The 12,520-nt window shown below is 47.7% G+C and overlaps 1 protein-coding gene across 9 annotated transcripts in view; it reads right to left on the bottom strand.

Annotated features, from left to right (window-relative positions):
* Positions 1-12,520, bottom strand: part of BUD13 (BUD13 homolog) — a 678,491-nt gene that overhangs the window by 412,534 nt on the left and 253,437 nt on the right. Inside the window, exon 15 of one of the 9 annotated variants that reach the window (XR_014815376.1) lies at positions 9,548-9,759. The exons of the other annotated variants lie outside the window; for them this stretch is intronic. The gene's annotated coding sequence lies outside the window, so the exon portion shown is untranslated. The remainder of the gene's footprint in view (positions 1-9,547; positions 9,760-12,520) is intronic. 9 annotated transcript variants of the gene reach the window in all.

The raw sequence follows: 12,520 nt of genomic DNA on the forward strand, positions 1-12,520 counted from the left end.
AGAAAGCTCCCTTTCTGCCTTGCAGCCTCAGTGAGGCCAGCTCCACGGAGACAATGGCAAGAACCACCAGGGGCCTCACCCAGTAGATGATGCCTGTTAATGTAAAGTGACCCTCAGCCTCACTTACAGAGCCTTCCCCCTGACGCCAGGCCCCTGGCAGAGGGTCCAAGGCCTCTGGCACCCATTGATTCCTCTGCCCCTCCACCGTATGCGGGTCACCCCACAGCGCTTACCACATTATCTTGTAAGCCTCTGGGCTTTGAGGCATGGATTGGGTGAAAGGGGAGATTCTATGACCAGGGAGGAGCATTCCACGTGGCTTAGAAATTCTGCATTAAGGAGCAAAGGAATATTCTTTAGAGCTATGGTCCTAAATTCTGCTGTGGAAGCAAGACATAGGATTTCTTAGTTTTCTAGGGAGATGCCACCAGACAGAAGCCTTTACAATCCTCTCCAACCCCAGTGCCCTGAAAGCATCCAGGAGGAGGAAACCTCTGTAGCCAGCGCCAGGTGAGCAGAAGCTCCTGCACATTGCCACCACCGCCTCAAGGGTCCCCACGCATGGAAACTTGTCATGCCCCAGGATAAAAGATCCATGAGGAAAGTCACTTGTGATGAGAAAGGAGAGAGAGAGAAGAGCATGCAATCAAATTAATCCTAACGACATCGATAAGAAGATTGGAAGCATAGCCAATGGCTCCATTAAAATAATGACTCGGGTCTCCTCTGTCATTGCCCAGGGTCTTCTCTGCCTCCCTCGCCTGCTATATCTCAAGAGTGCTGGCAACGATCACAGCGTTGGGAGACAAGAAGGACAGCAGGGACGGAGATTGATGCCACAGAGGAGGAGACCGTCTTTCTATCCACCAGGTCTTGAGAATCGGGCCAGTCCCCTTGGCTGGCAGCAGCAGGGAGGGAAATGAATCCCATCGTGACTCTGGGAGCAGGAGACACGGATGGAGGAGGCTGGCCTGGAGCTTCTGCCATGCCCCTCTCTTGGCCAGAAGTCCCATGGCACCCTAGGATGGACACAGGCCCACCATGTTCCATCTGCCTGGACCATCACATCAACAGTATCCCCTGGATTTATGTCGAGAGACAGCCCAGGTAGACCCCTACACATATAATGTGAGCAGTTTCATAGGACAGCTCAGGATGTTGAGAAACGCCAGTAGAATTTCCAAGATCTCTTAGAGGTAAGCCTATATTCTCTTTTTTGTTTGACTGCAATTTTTAAATCTAGACTACATTCATATAACAAAATCCATCATTTTATTTTTTTATTCTTATTTTTTTGCCTTTTCTAGGGTCACTCCAGTGGCATATGGAGGTTCCAAGGCTAGGGGTCTAATCGGAGCCATAGCCACAGGCCTATGCCAGAGCCACAGCAATGCAGGATCCGAGCCACACCTGCAACCTACACCACAGCTCACGGCAACACCGGATCCTTAACCCACTGAGCAAGGCCAGGGATCGAACCCGAAACCTCATAGTTCCTAGTTGGATTCATTAACCATTGCACCATGATGGGAACTCCCCAAATACATCATTTTAAAGTGAACAATTCAGTACATTCGCAGTGTTGCAGACCACTACCTCTGTCCAATTTCAAAACATTTCCATCACCCCAAAAGGAAACCCCACACCCATACCCACTCCTCCCAGCCCCTGGAGACCACTAAGCTGCCTTCTACCTCCATAGATTCACCAGTTCTGGAGGTTTCATAGAAATGGAGTCATAGTCGACCTCTGTGAGTGGCTTCTTTCACTTAGCATTTTTTTTTTTTTTGTCTTTTTGTCTTTTGTTGTTGTTGTTGCTATTTCTTGGGCCGCTCCCGCGGTATATGGAGGTTCCCAGGCTAGGGGTTGAATCGGAGCTGTAGCCACCAGCCTACACCAGAGCCACAGCAACGCGGGATCCGAGCCGCGTCTGCAACCTACACCACAGCTCACGGCAACGCCGGATCGTTAACCCGCAGAGCAAGGGCAGGGACCGAACCTGCAACCTCATGGTTCCTAGTCGGATCCGTTAACCACTGCGCCACGACGGGAACTCCCTCACTTAGCATGTTTTTGAGGTCCATCACATTGTAGCATAGATCAGTGGTTGAGTGCTTTTTACCATTGAATCATACCCCATTGTGTGGATATACTACAATTGGCTTTTTCATTTATCTGTTGATGGATATTTGCATTAAATCTATAGTTTTGGTCGAACCCAGAGCTCTCAAAGCCACCTTCCCTTTGAATTAATATACCAGTCCTTGCCTCCTGGCTCTGATTCTGCCTCTCAGGGTGGCCTAGTTGGCTCTCACGCACACGCTACTCTAGCACAACTGTCCCAGCTGCATGTTCGTACATCCCAAGTAAGGCCAAACTGAACGCTCCCTCTCCAAGAATATCCCCTCCCCCCCAGGGGTGCAGGCTGTCTTGAGCAGAGAAAGGTGACATGCCTTCACGTGAACCCTCACTCTGGGCCTCCAGGAAAGAGGAGGGGAGGTCAGCAGACCTCATGTCTTCAATCTGATCTCAACTTTGCAATCTCAACATCTCAATCAAGGAGAACTTGGACAGCTATTTGGTCTGAACCTGCTGTATGTGCTGTGTTTGTTTCATCTGGTTAGACAGATAAATGTGCGGGCATTCTGATTCTCTTAACTCCAGGGGAAGGCTATTGGTCAAAGTGCCCCAGGAGCATCCCAGAAGGCCATGCTCTGGGCCAGGGTTCAGTCTCACCTAATACATCCTCACTGGGTACCGGCTCCATGCCAGACACCATGATATACCCAGGGATATAGAGAGATCAGTGAGACATGGCCCAAGGAGCTTATGGGCTAGAAAAGGAGACAGATATGTGCAGGAATAGAGTAAGACGGGGAAGACCACCCCGAGTCCTGCAGGGGCCAGGATCCCAGAGGAGGGGAGCTGCCTTCTGGCCCAGCTGGGGAGGACAGGCTTCACAGAAGATGTGACATTAAGACTGAAGGAGGATGAGTAGTGTGTGGGCAGGAGAAGAAAGGCTTCCCACAGAGCCTGCAGGAGCAAGAGCAAGAGAGTGTGGTCCCTCCTCCCTGCCCCCACTATGAAGCAGTGCTTGGAGCATCCACCGATTTGTGACCTAAGAAGGAAAGGTCAGAAGGGCCAAAGGCTGGAGGCAGAAGGCTGTGCACAGCCTCCACCTTCACTAAACCCAGGGATGCTGACCCAGCAGCACCCGCAATGTCTCTACATAATACAGGCTGAGGGCCCCATGTTGTTAAAAGGTGGGAGGCAGACCCTGGAGGCACTAGGTAATTCATGCAAGTTAAGAAAACAAGTGGGTGGAGTTCCCCTTGTGGCACAACAGGTTAAAGACCAGAGACATCTTTGTCTCTATGAGGATATGGGTTTGATCCCTGGCCTCACTCAGTGGGTTAAGGATCTGGCGTTGCTATGAACTGCAGTGTAGGTACAGCTTGGGTCTACTGTTACTGTGGCTACGGTGTAGGCTGGCAGCTGCAGCTCTGATTCAGCCCCTTGTCTGGGAACTTCCGTATGCCGCAGGTGCGGCCCTAAAAAGAGAAAAGAAAGAAGAAAAGAAAATCAGTGTGGAGTTGATGGAGACTGGGAGGCTAGAACTCTCCACCCACCGGCACCTTAGCACCACACCTGGGCAGCCCCCAGAGGTTTGGAAAGGGACTGCCTCAGGAAGATTTTTCTTTTTTTTTAAAGGGCCAAACCCACAGTCACAGCAACACAGATCTGAGGTGTGTCTGCGACCTACACCACAGCTCATGGCAATGCTGGATCTCTGACCCACTGAGTGAGGCCAGGGATCGAACCTGCATCCTCATGGATACTAGTCAGATTCGATTCCGCTGCACTACAACAGAAACTCCAGGAAGACGTTTTAGAGGAGTGAGAAGAGAACATTCAAAAACGAACTGTTGAGCCCTCTCATGCCCAAATCAGGGAATTATCAAAAGAGCAGTTTCCCACGAAGTCCAGACCTATGAGGGGATACCGCCCTGTCTGACACTCTCTTTGCCATTCTGAGTTGGAGGAGGACCTCCCAAGTCAAAACCCAGCTCAGAACAGGTGTTCGAAGCACCCCCAACTGGAACCACAGCTGCCCTCCAGTTCCCACGGCTGCCTGTGCCATCTCTTCCCAGACGCAGCAGCTGAACCACCCCAGGAAGGGTCCAGCAAAGCCTCTACCTCCTCCCTGAGCTGCCACTTGTCAGCACCAGGCAAGAGAGAGGCCAGCCTCATCCCCAGCCTGAAAGCCCATTCGGGGCGCTAGAAGATGAATTATGTTTCATTTATATCAAAGAAGCAATCTCAGAGCCCATTTGTGATCAAATTTGCTGTCAGAGAAACTTTGCTTTATCTCATTACATCTGATATCTCTTGGCTTCTTGTCCTTGAGACTATTAAAGTTTAATGTCAAATTCAAGATGAAATGAAATCTTTGCTGTATCATCTCATCAGGACCTGAACATTCCCCCTTCCATCTAAAAATTTTTGACAACTAATTACAATGGGGGTGGGGGGGAGGGAAAGAGAAAGACCTACTTCCCTCCCATCTGCTGAAAATACCGTCATTTGAAGGGGTTGCTAGTGAGCGCAGGGGCCATGTGGTGGTGGAGGACAAGGAGCAGTGCCTGTTGCCACGCAACTCTTCTCTGTTGTCCCTTCCCCCCAAGTTCACCATTCCGGGGACTAATGACATCTGTTTCTCATCCTTGTTCAGACAAGGCATTCCTGCCTGGGGCACATGGTGGAGGAGAAGGCACACTGGCTGGGAGAGGGACCAGCACTCGACCTCAGGCTCTGCCAGCTGCATGACCACCTCCCCTTTGGGCCTCAGTTTCCTCAACTGTAAAATGATGGGCTTGGACCAGAAGCTTGTGAAGCCATTTAGGAACCAGGAGGGAAAGTGGATGGATGTTAAACCATAGCAGTCAGGGACAGCAGCAAAAAGATGAGTAAAGTACATTTCCACCAACAGGCATTGGACTTTCAAAAAAATTAACCACCAGAAGATCCCATCTATGGGGCTCATTTATCATGACAACTCCCAGACAAGTTGATTTCCAGGACTTATGCTCACCTCTAACTAGGAAAAGGACCCACTGAAAATGAGCTTTGGACTGGGACTATGCTTTTCCTGGAATAGAGCTGGTATTTTGATTAATCACAGTGATGAAAATCCAGCTTTGTGCAATACGGGGCTGTCAGAAAGCTCAGGAGCACACAGGTCAGAACTCCTAAAAAGCAATGTGCTTTACAAAAAAAAGTTTAAAAAATAATATATTAATGTATTACAAGGTGTTAACAAGCTAATTTATTCAACAAGCCTCTCTTCTGGGCACGTCTGCTGTTCTAGGGATTCAGCAGTTAATAAGAAAGACAAAAATTCTTCACCTCCTAGAGCCTAGATACTGGTGGAAGGAAGACGGACAGTGAATGTGATAAATAAGTAATTAATTCCTTTGTACGAATCTGCAAGTTCTTTAAAGTGGGCAGAGTCAAAGAGTGAGGAGGTCGTTGGGAGGTCAGGACAGTTCAAATCCTGGCTCTACCACTAACTAGTTATGCAACTTGGGTCAATTTGCTCCCCTCCCTGGGCCTTCAGCTCCTCATCCATAAAACAGGGACCATTATGGTACCTCCCTCTAGGTTGAGGCGAGTGGGTTTGTGCGAAGTGCCTGGCACATGGAAAATGGCCATACCTATTATGTTATAATCTTGTTTCCCTGGGAAAGCTTCTTGGAGAGTTGAGCCTCGACCAGCAGGCTCCCGTGCCCAAAGCCTAGAGGCATGCAGCTGGGTACAGACTGCATGCTTTTCTTTTCTTTAAAAAACATTTTTTTTAATTATAGCTGATTTACAATGTCCTGTCAATTTCTGCTGTACAGCAAAATGACCAAGTCATACATAGATAGATATTCTTTTTTCTCATATTGTCTTCCATCATGGTCTATCCCACGGGATTAGATATAGTTCCCTGTGCTGTACAGAAGGACCTCACTGCCTATCCATTCTAAATGTAATGGTTTGCATATATTAACCCCAAATGCTCAGTCCATCCCACTCCCTCCCCCAAAGCAGAGACCACAGCTCAGAAGAAGGTCTCAACTGTCGTGCAAATAGGTGCTGTGTAGGAAGAAGTTAGGCATTTCCTTCATGTGCCCAGCCAAATGAGGATGCTGCTTCTCAACAAATGATTCCCCCCATCTCATTTATTCACTCATCCCTCTGCCTAAGCATCTTGGGGGAAGTGTTTCATGACATCCAGCCTATATCAATTCTACGGCAACCAAATGCCAGGTCTTCTACTCTTCTCTTCAGAGGAAGCAGAGAAAAACTTAAAACCCAGTCTGTAATCCAAGTCTCCAAAAGTTTGAAGGCAACAATTTATTCCTTAGCCCTTTTATATTTGGGGGAAAAAAATAGTAATCCGAAATGTGTGTGTCTGTTTTCTTTGAAATCAGAATATTTGGGTGCCAGAGTCAATGGTCATCTTTACAACAGCCCTATAAAGTAGACACTGTCCCCCATTATACAGGTGAGAAACTACCAGACACGTTAAATGAATATGCAAGGTAGCCACCAGCAGGTGACAGTGAGGACATAACTGTATCTGTTGGCTTCAAAGGGCACAGTCTAACCACACAGCATTGACCCTCACCATTCTCTGAATGACACATACCTGTGCAAGGTGTGACATAGGCCAGGGACACTGAGTCCTTTTAACAGACACTCCAGGGCTTATGTATCTAAGTGAAGCTGCCCCTTGCACAGTGAGACTTTGGGAGCTTCTGCCTTTATTCCAGCGATGTTACCACTCATTGTGTTTTGGTTTAAGTTGTGTTTTTTACAGCTTTGTATCCCTTGCTTTCATCATTGTGAATCTGCTCCAAGATAGTAAACCTTTAATGTTTTGAGGGTAGATTCGATTTCTGGAAAAAGACCAAACTTATTTGGAGCCAAATCTTGCCAATAAGGTTGACAAGTCAATTATATTAAATTTTAAAAAACAGGAGTTCCCGTCGTGGCGCAGTGGTTAACGAATCCGACTAGGAACCATGAGGTTGCGGGTTCGGTCCCTGCCCTTGCTCAGTGGGTTAACGATCCGGCGTTGCCGTGAGCTGTGGTGTAGATTGCAGACGCGGCTCGGATCCCGCGTTGCTGTGGCTCTGGCGTAGGCCGGTGGCTACAGCTCCGATTCAACCCCTAGCCTGGGAACCTCCATATGCCGCGGGAGCGGCCCAAGAAATAGCAACAACAACAACGACAAAAGACAAAAAAAAAAAAAAAAAAAAAAAAAAAAAAAAAAACAACTAGGTGCCTGGGGCTCAATAAATATTGTTGACTAACAATGACAGCAAATGAAAATTAAATACATGTTGTTTGATTCTAAAGAAAAGAGACCAGTTTTATTCTTTGGCTCATAAACCTTCTCAGAGAGTAATTCCAGAAAAGAAATTTCCAAACTATTTTGAACACAGGTGGTTTCACTGGAATAATAGCAGCATATCAAGGGGCGTTAGGTTTGGGGATGGTCGACACATAGCTGCAAAGGCTCCAGGTTTCAAATCAACAGATATTTAAGGAGTCCCAAGTACATGCTGGATAAGTTCTAGACTCTTCTGTGTTCCGCCCACCAAATTCCAATGTGGGAGTGGGAGTGAGGGCCTCCAACACACACCATCAAGCAGAGCTCCAGATACCAGCTGGGTGTCCCACAGTTCAAGCCAAGTCTGACACCATCTACCTGGAGACAACCTAGATTCCACAGGGTAAGGGGCGGTCCCACAAGACTGCCCTGCCCCCACTTCAGAAGCCCATCGAAAGCCCAAGTTGTCACCTGTGCTTCTGACAAACAGGTTCCCACGACCTCCTCCTTGAATCCCATTAGTTTGCTAGGAGGACTCACAAGAATCAGAGCCACGTTTTACTTACCAGATTACCCCCTTATTAGGAGAGGCTCTTTCTTACCTCGGGAACAGCCAGATGAAGATAGACGTCCAGGGTAAGGTCTGGGGAAAGGCCACAGAGCATCCAGGCCTACCCCAGGCAAGCCCCCTGCCCCAAACCTCCAACCTAGAAATTGTCCAATCCCCATCCTTTTGGGGGGTTTATGGAAGCTTTATTACAGGGGCACAGTTGATTAAATCACTGGCTTTTGGCAACTGATTCAACCTCCAGCCCCTTTTCCCACCGGAGGTGGGGGTGAGGGACTGAAAGTTCCAACCCTCTAATCAGAAGTTGGTTCCTCCAGGAAGCAGCCCCCAACCTTTGGGAACCTAGGGGCATTCTAAAATCAACCTCATACACATAACAAGAGACCGATACAGTCACCACTTAGGAAATTCCTAGGGCTTCAGGAACTCTGTGCCAAAAATGGAGATGAAGACCAAATGTATGCTCTTATGACAAATCACAGACAATAGCTCATCGACATTGAGTGTAAGTCAACAAGAACGACGGTCTCACAGATCTTCCATCTTTGGAGGGAGGGAAGCAGGGAGGATGCCTATAAAAAGGCACTAAATACCCATAATGCAAAGCAGACCATAAGGATTGTATCCCAGATACAAAGCAGACCCTAAGGATTGGCTGTGGTATCTGAGGGGAGGGGGGGCCTTCTGGCTGGAGGGTCTGAGAGGGCGTTCGTGGCGCAGGCTGCTTCCTCGAGCTGGGCCTTCAAGCAGTGCTTCCCAACCTTCTCACACAGAAAATGGTATCAGCTGGCTGGCTCACTGGGACAAACAGATAATGCTACCCTCGGCTGGGAGCACAGGCCAGGAAGCTTTCCAGGGGCCCCAGCCCCATCTGGCTGCTCTCAGGGCTGAGGGGAACATGCACACTCTACTACCCATCAGCTGGGACTCCTGCTAGAAGAAGAAGCAACTTCGACAGGTGGGTTGGGAGAAAGAAAGTTGCAAGTTCATGGGCACAGGACCGAGAGGTGTAACTGCCAACTGTATTGTGCTAAAATCCTGTTTAGTGGGAGGGTCAGAACCCAAGGAGGAGTAAGGAATGACTGAGAAGGGGGATTGAGGCCAGAGAATCGGGGGCTGTGAGCGCCAGGAATTGTGCCACCAATTCAATCAGAATTGACTCCACAGTTAACTAAGATCCTTTCAGACGTACTGACAGGGAGTGGCATGTGTGTGGGGGGGTTGTGTAAATCCCCACACTTCTTATGGTTTCGTTAAAAACAGCCATAAACGATAAACTTTAAACAAACAGATACACACCCAAAACTAAGATTCAGGCCTCTCTCCTGCTTCGAGCTTAGCAGGGAGCCTCACTTAGAGAAAAAACCCCATGTGATTCAGAAATAAGATGAAAACCTCCAATCCCCACTGTTTAAAAAAAAAAAAAATGCTGTGAAGCTAAAAAGAAAACACTAATGTTTCCCAGGAGCCTGGGGCCCCCAGGAACTAAAAGCAGGCAGGCTCCTTCATGTATTATCTGTTCATCCCGTTAGTCGTTTGAGACGCCACCACTGTTGTCCACCCAGACTGAAATGGGAATAAATATACACACAACTTACCAGCAAGCAACCCCCGGCCCGTGTTCGAGATGAGAAGCTGGAGAGTCCTTTCAAGATGGCCGCGGCGTTGCTATGGAAATTCAATTCCCCACTGGAAGCGAATCCCATTCAAAAGGCCAAGAATGGCCATGTTAGGTCAAGAACGGAACATGAACTGGGGGAAAGATTGCTTTCCAGGAGAACCAGATAATTAATTTAGTAGAGGAGCCACCCTACAAAGAGAAAATTACAGAACCCTAGGGTGAGGGATCTTTATTCTGTGAAAGTCCAATTTTTTAAAAGGCGTCTACAGGGGCGTGTTCTCTATTTCAGTGGAGAAGTTTACACTAAGGCCGGAGGGATGGAGGTGCGGGGTCAGGAGAAACTTTCTCAGCAGAAGAGCTGTGAGACACTGATCCGTGTTCCTGAGGAGATGTGAGCCTGTTTCTCGAGGAACTCCAAGGAAAAGTAAAATTAGGTACATGTCCCAGGTGCTTCAGGTTAATGCCTTCCAACATTTCTTCGTCTGAAACCTCGGAAAGAGTCCAAAACACCATCTCCTCTGGTCTAATTCTCACTCAAGATTAGGATTCCATGGTCTCTCCATTGCCCCCAGTGCAGTCCTGTGTGCATGTAAGACCAGTGTGAATCACATAAGCGACCTAAGCAGCCCGGAGGCCACGTGAGGAAACCACGCTCACCCAGACACTCGCTTCCTCCCTTCTGCTTTGTGTTTGCTCTCCTCTCTGCCCATCATCTTCCAGCCCACAGTCCAAGGCTTTACTAATGGAAGTGACGTTGCAATCTGCAAATATTCATTGGGTTGGGTTTGAGGCACTGTGTCAGGTGCTGCGGGGAAAATTATCCCTCCCTTCAAAGAGCTTGTCCGAAAAGGATGCTCGAGGGTGAACACACAACAAGGTAACAGGTTAGTTTGGGAGCCTAGCTTAGAAAATGAAGGCACATTAGGGGTTCTGCAAAACAAAAACTCCTTTCTTGCTGGGCTGGCCAGAGAAGGCAAGAAGAGCCTTCAACTGTGGTAAAGAAATAATACATCAAAATTATCATCTTAACCATTTTAAAGTGTACAGTTGAGTTCACATTGTTGTGCAACAGATCTCTCAGGCTCTTCATCTCGCAAAACTAAAATGCTACACTCATTAAAAAATAGCTCTCTGTTTCCCTCACCTCCCAGCCCCTGGCAACCACCATGCTACTTTCTGATTCTATGAATTTAATTACGTTGGATCCCTCACATAAGTGGAATCACACAGTATCTCTCCTTCATGATGGCCTTATTGCACCTGGCATCATGTCCTCAAGTTCATCCAGAACCTTGTCAGAATTTCCTTCCTTTTCAAGGCAATTTAATATTTAATTGGTTTGTTTCTACTACAAGGCTGAATAATAGTTAATTGTATGTTGATACCACATTTTGTTTATTCATCCATCAGTGGACATTTGGGTTGCTCCGATCTTGATATTGTAAATAATGCTGCTGTGAGCATGGGTGTGCAAGTACCTCCTTGAGATCCAGCTTTCAATTCTTTTGGATGTATATTCAAAAGTGGAATTGCTGGATCATATGGAATTTTAATTTTATATTTATTTTTTATATGGGGGGACCATACTGTTTTTCACAGTGGCTGGACCATTTTACAAGCTCACTAAAAGTGCACGAGGGTTCCAGTCTTTCCACATCCACCTTGACCCTTGTTTTTGTTGTTTTTTGTTTTTTATATTGGACATGTATTATAATGGGTATGAGGTGATGTCTCACTGTGGTTTTGATTTGCGTTTCTCTAATGATTAGGGATGTTGAACATCTTTTCCTGGCCATTTGCATACCATCTATTGAAGTCCTTTTCCTCTTTTCGCCTTGGAGGAAGATCGTTGTTGTTAAGGAAGAGTATCTTGAGCAAAGTTTGAAGAGAGAAAAAAGTCCAGACAGGGAGAAAGGAGACAGGCTTTTGTCAGTCAGGAGTGCATTAAGAAAAGTGAATCGGGTGTGCTGTGCTGGCCTGATGGACAAGGAGTGTGGGCAGGGTCTTCAAACCAAGATCCTATAGTCCTTTGGTCAGCGTTTGGAGAGGCTAAGGGCTCAGCTGAAGCTCTGCAGTTAAACGGGCTGGCTCCATCTCTCAGGCATGTCCCTTTGGAAGAAAGGGCTCTGGGTTCTTTCCTCTCTCCGAGTGACTGCTGGTGCAGCCTTTCCCATTTCTAGCCTCATTTTGAGCTTCCAAGTGATTGGCACCTTAACCCTCTCCCAGCCTCCCACTTGCCTTGCCTGCTGTGGCTGAGGCAAGAACCCACACACGGGAAGAAAGCAGATGCAGTGGAGGGACCTCAAGCGAAGCTGCGGGATCAGCCTGCACACTGGGGAAACCTCCTGGGGACACTGTGGGTTGCACACTGCCCTGCCTCTCAGGCCACCCCTCCAGCTGGATTTTAAGGTCCTCTGTCTTCACCGGGAGCAGGAGAGAAGAGGGATCTGTCGGCACTGAGATTCCTAAGAGCCCACTCTCTCACAGTTCCAAGACCAAACCCCTGGCCACACTTCCTGTGCAGCCTCTGCTGTGTTGGGAAATGCTCCCAATACACTGTGATGAAGCAGGTGACCAACAAAAAAAGTATTACTGCATAAGATTCCTGTTGAAAGACAGAGATGAAGAGCAGACAGAAAGGAAAGGGTTGCGACGTGACACACCTCACATATTAATAGCGGTTGCTTCCGGGTAGTGGAATATGGATGAATTTTTTTTCTTTGCGCTTTTCTGTATTTTCCAAATTTTTGACCATGAATATGTATTACTTTTGTAATCAGAGAAAAGGACAGCACATGGTAATTTTTAAAAGCCTTTGTTGGGCTTCATGCCCACTTGGGCCTGATGCTCTCACAGATTCCACACAGAAAATTGTTGAGTCCTTGCCCCCCAGGGCTCCTCATCTCAAATACACCTGCCGATCTGCCCAAGCAGCCAAAGACATTACTGG

This window comes from Sus scrofa, chromosome 9, assembly GCF_054392235.1.
Source record: "Sus scrofa isolate SSC_HxYL_T2T_F1_AM1 chromosome 9, Sscrofa_HxYL_maternal_Yorkshire_Landrace_v2.0, whole genome shotgun sequence".
Classification (NCBI taxonomy): Eukaryota; Metazoa; Chordata; class Mammalia; order Artiodactyla; family Suidae; genus Sus; species Sus scrofa.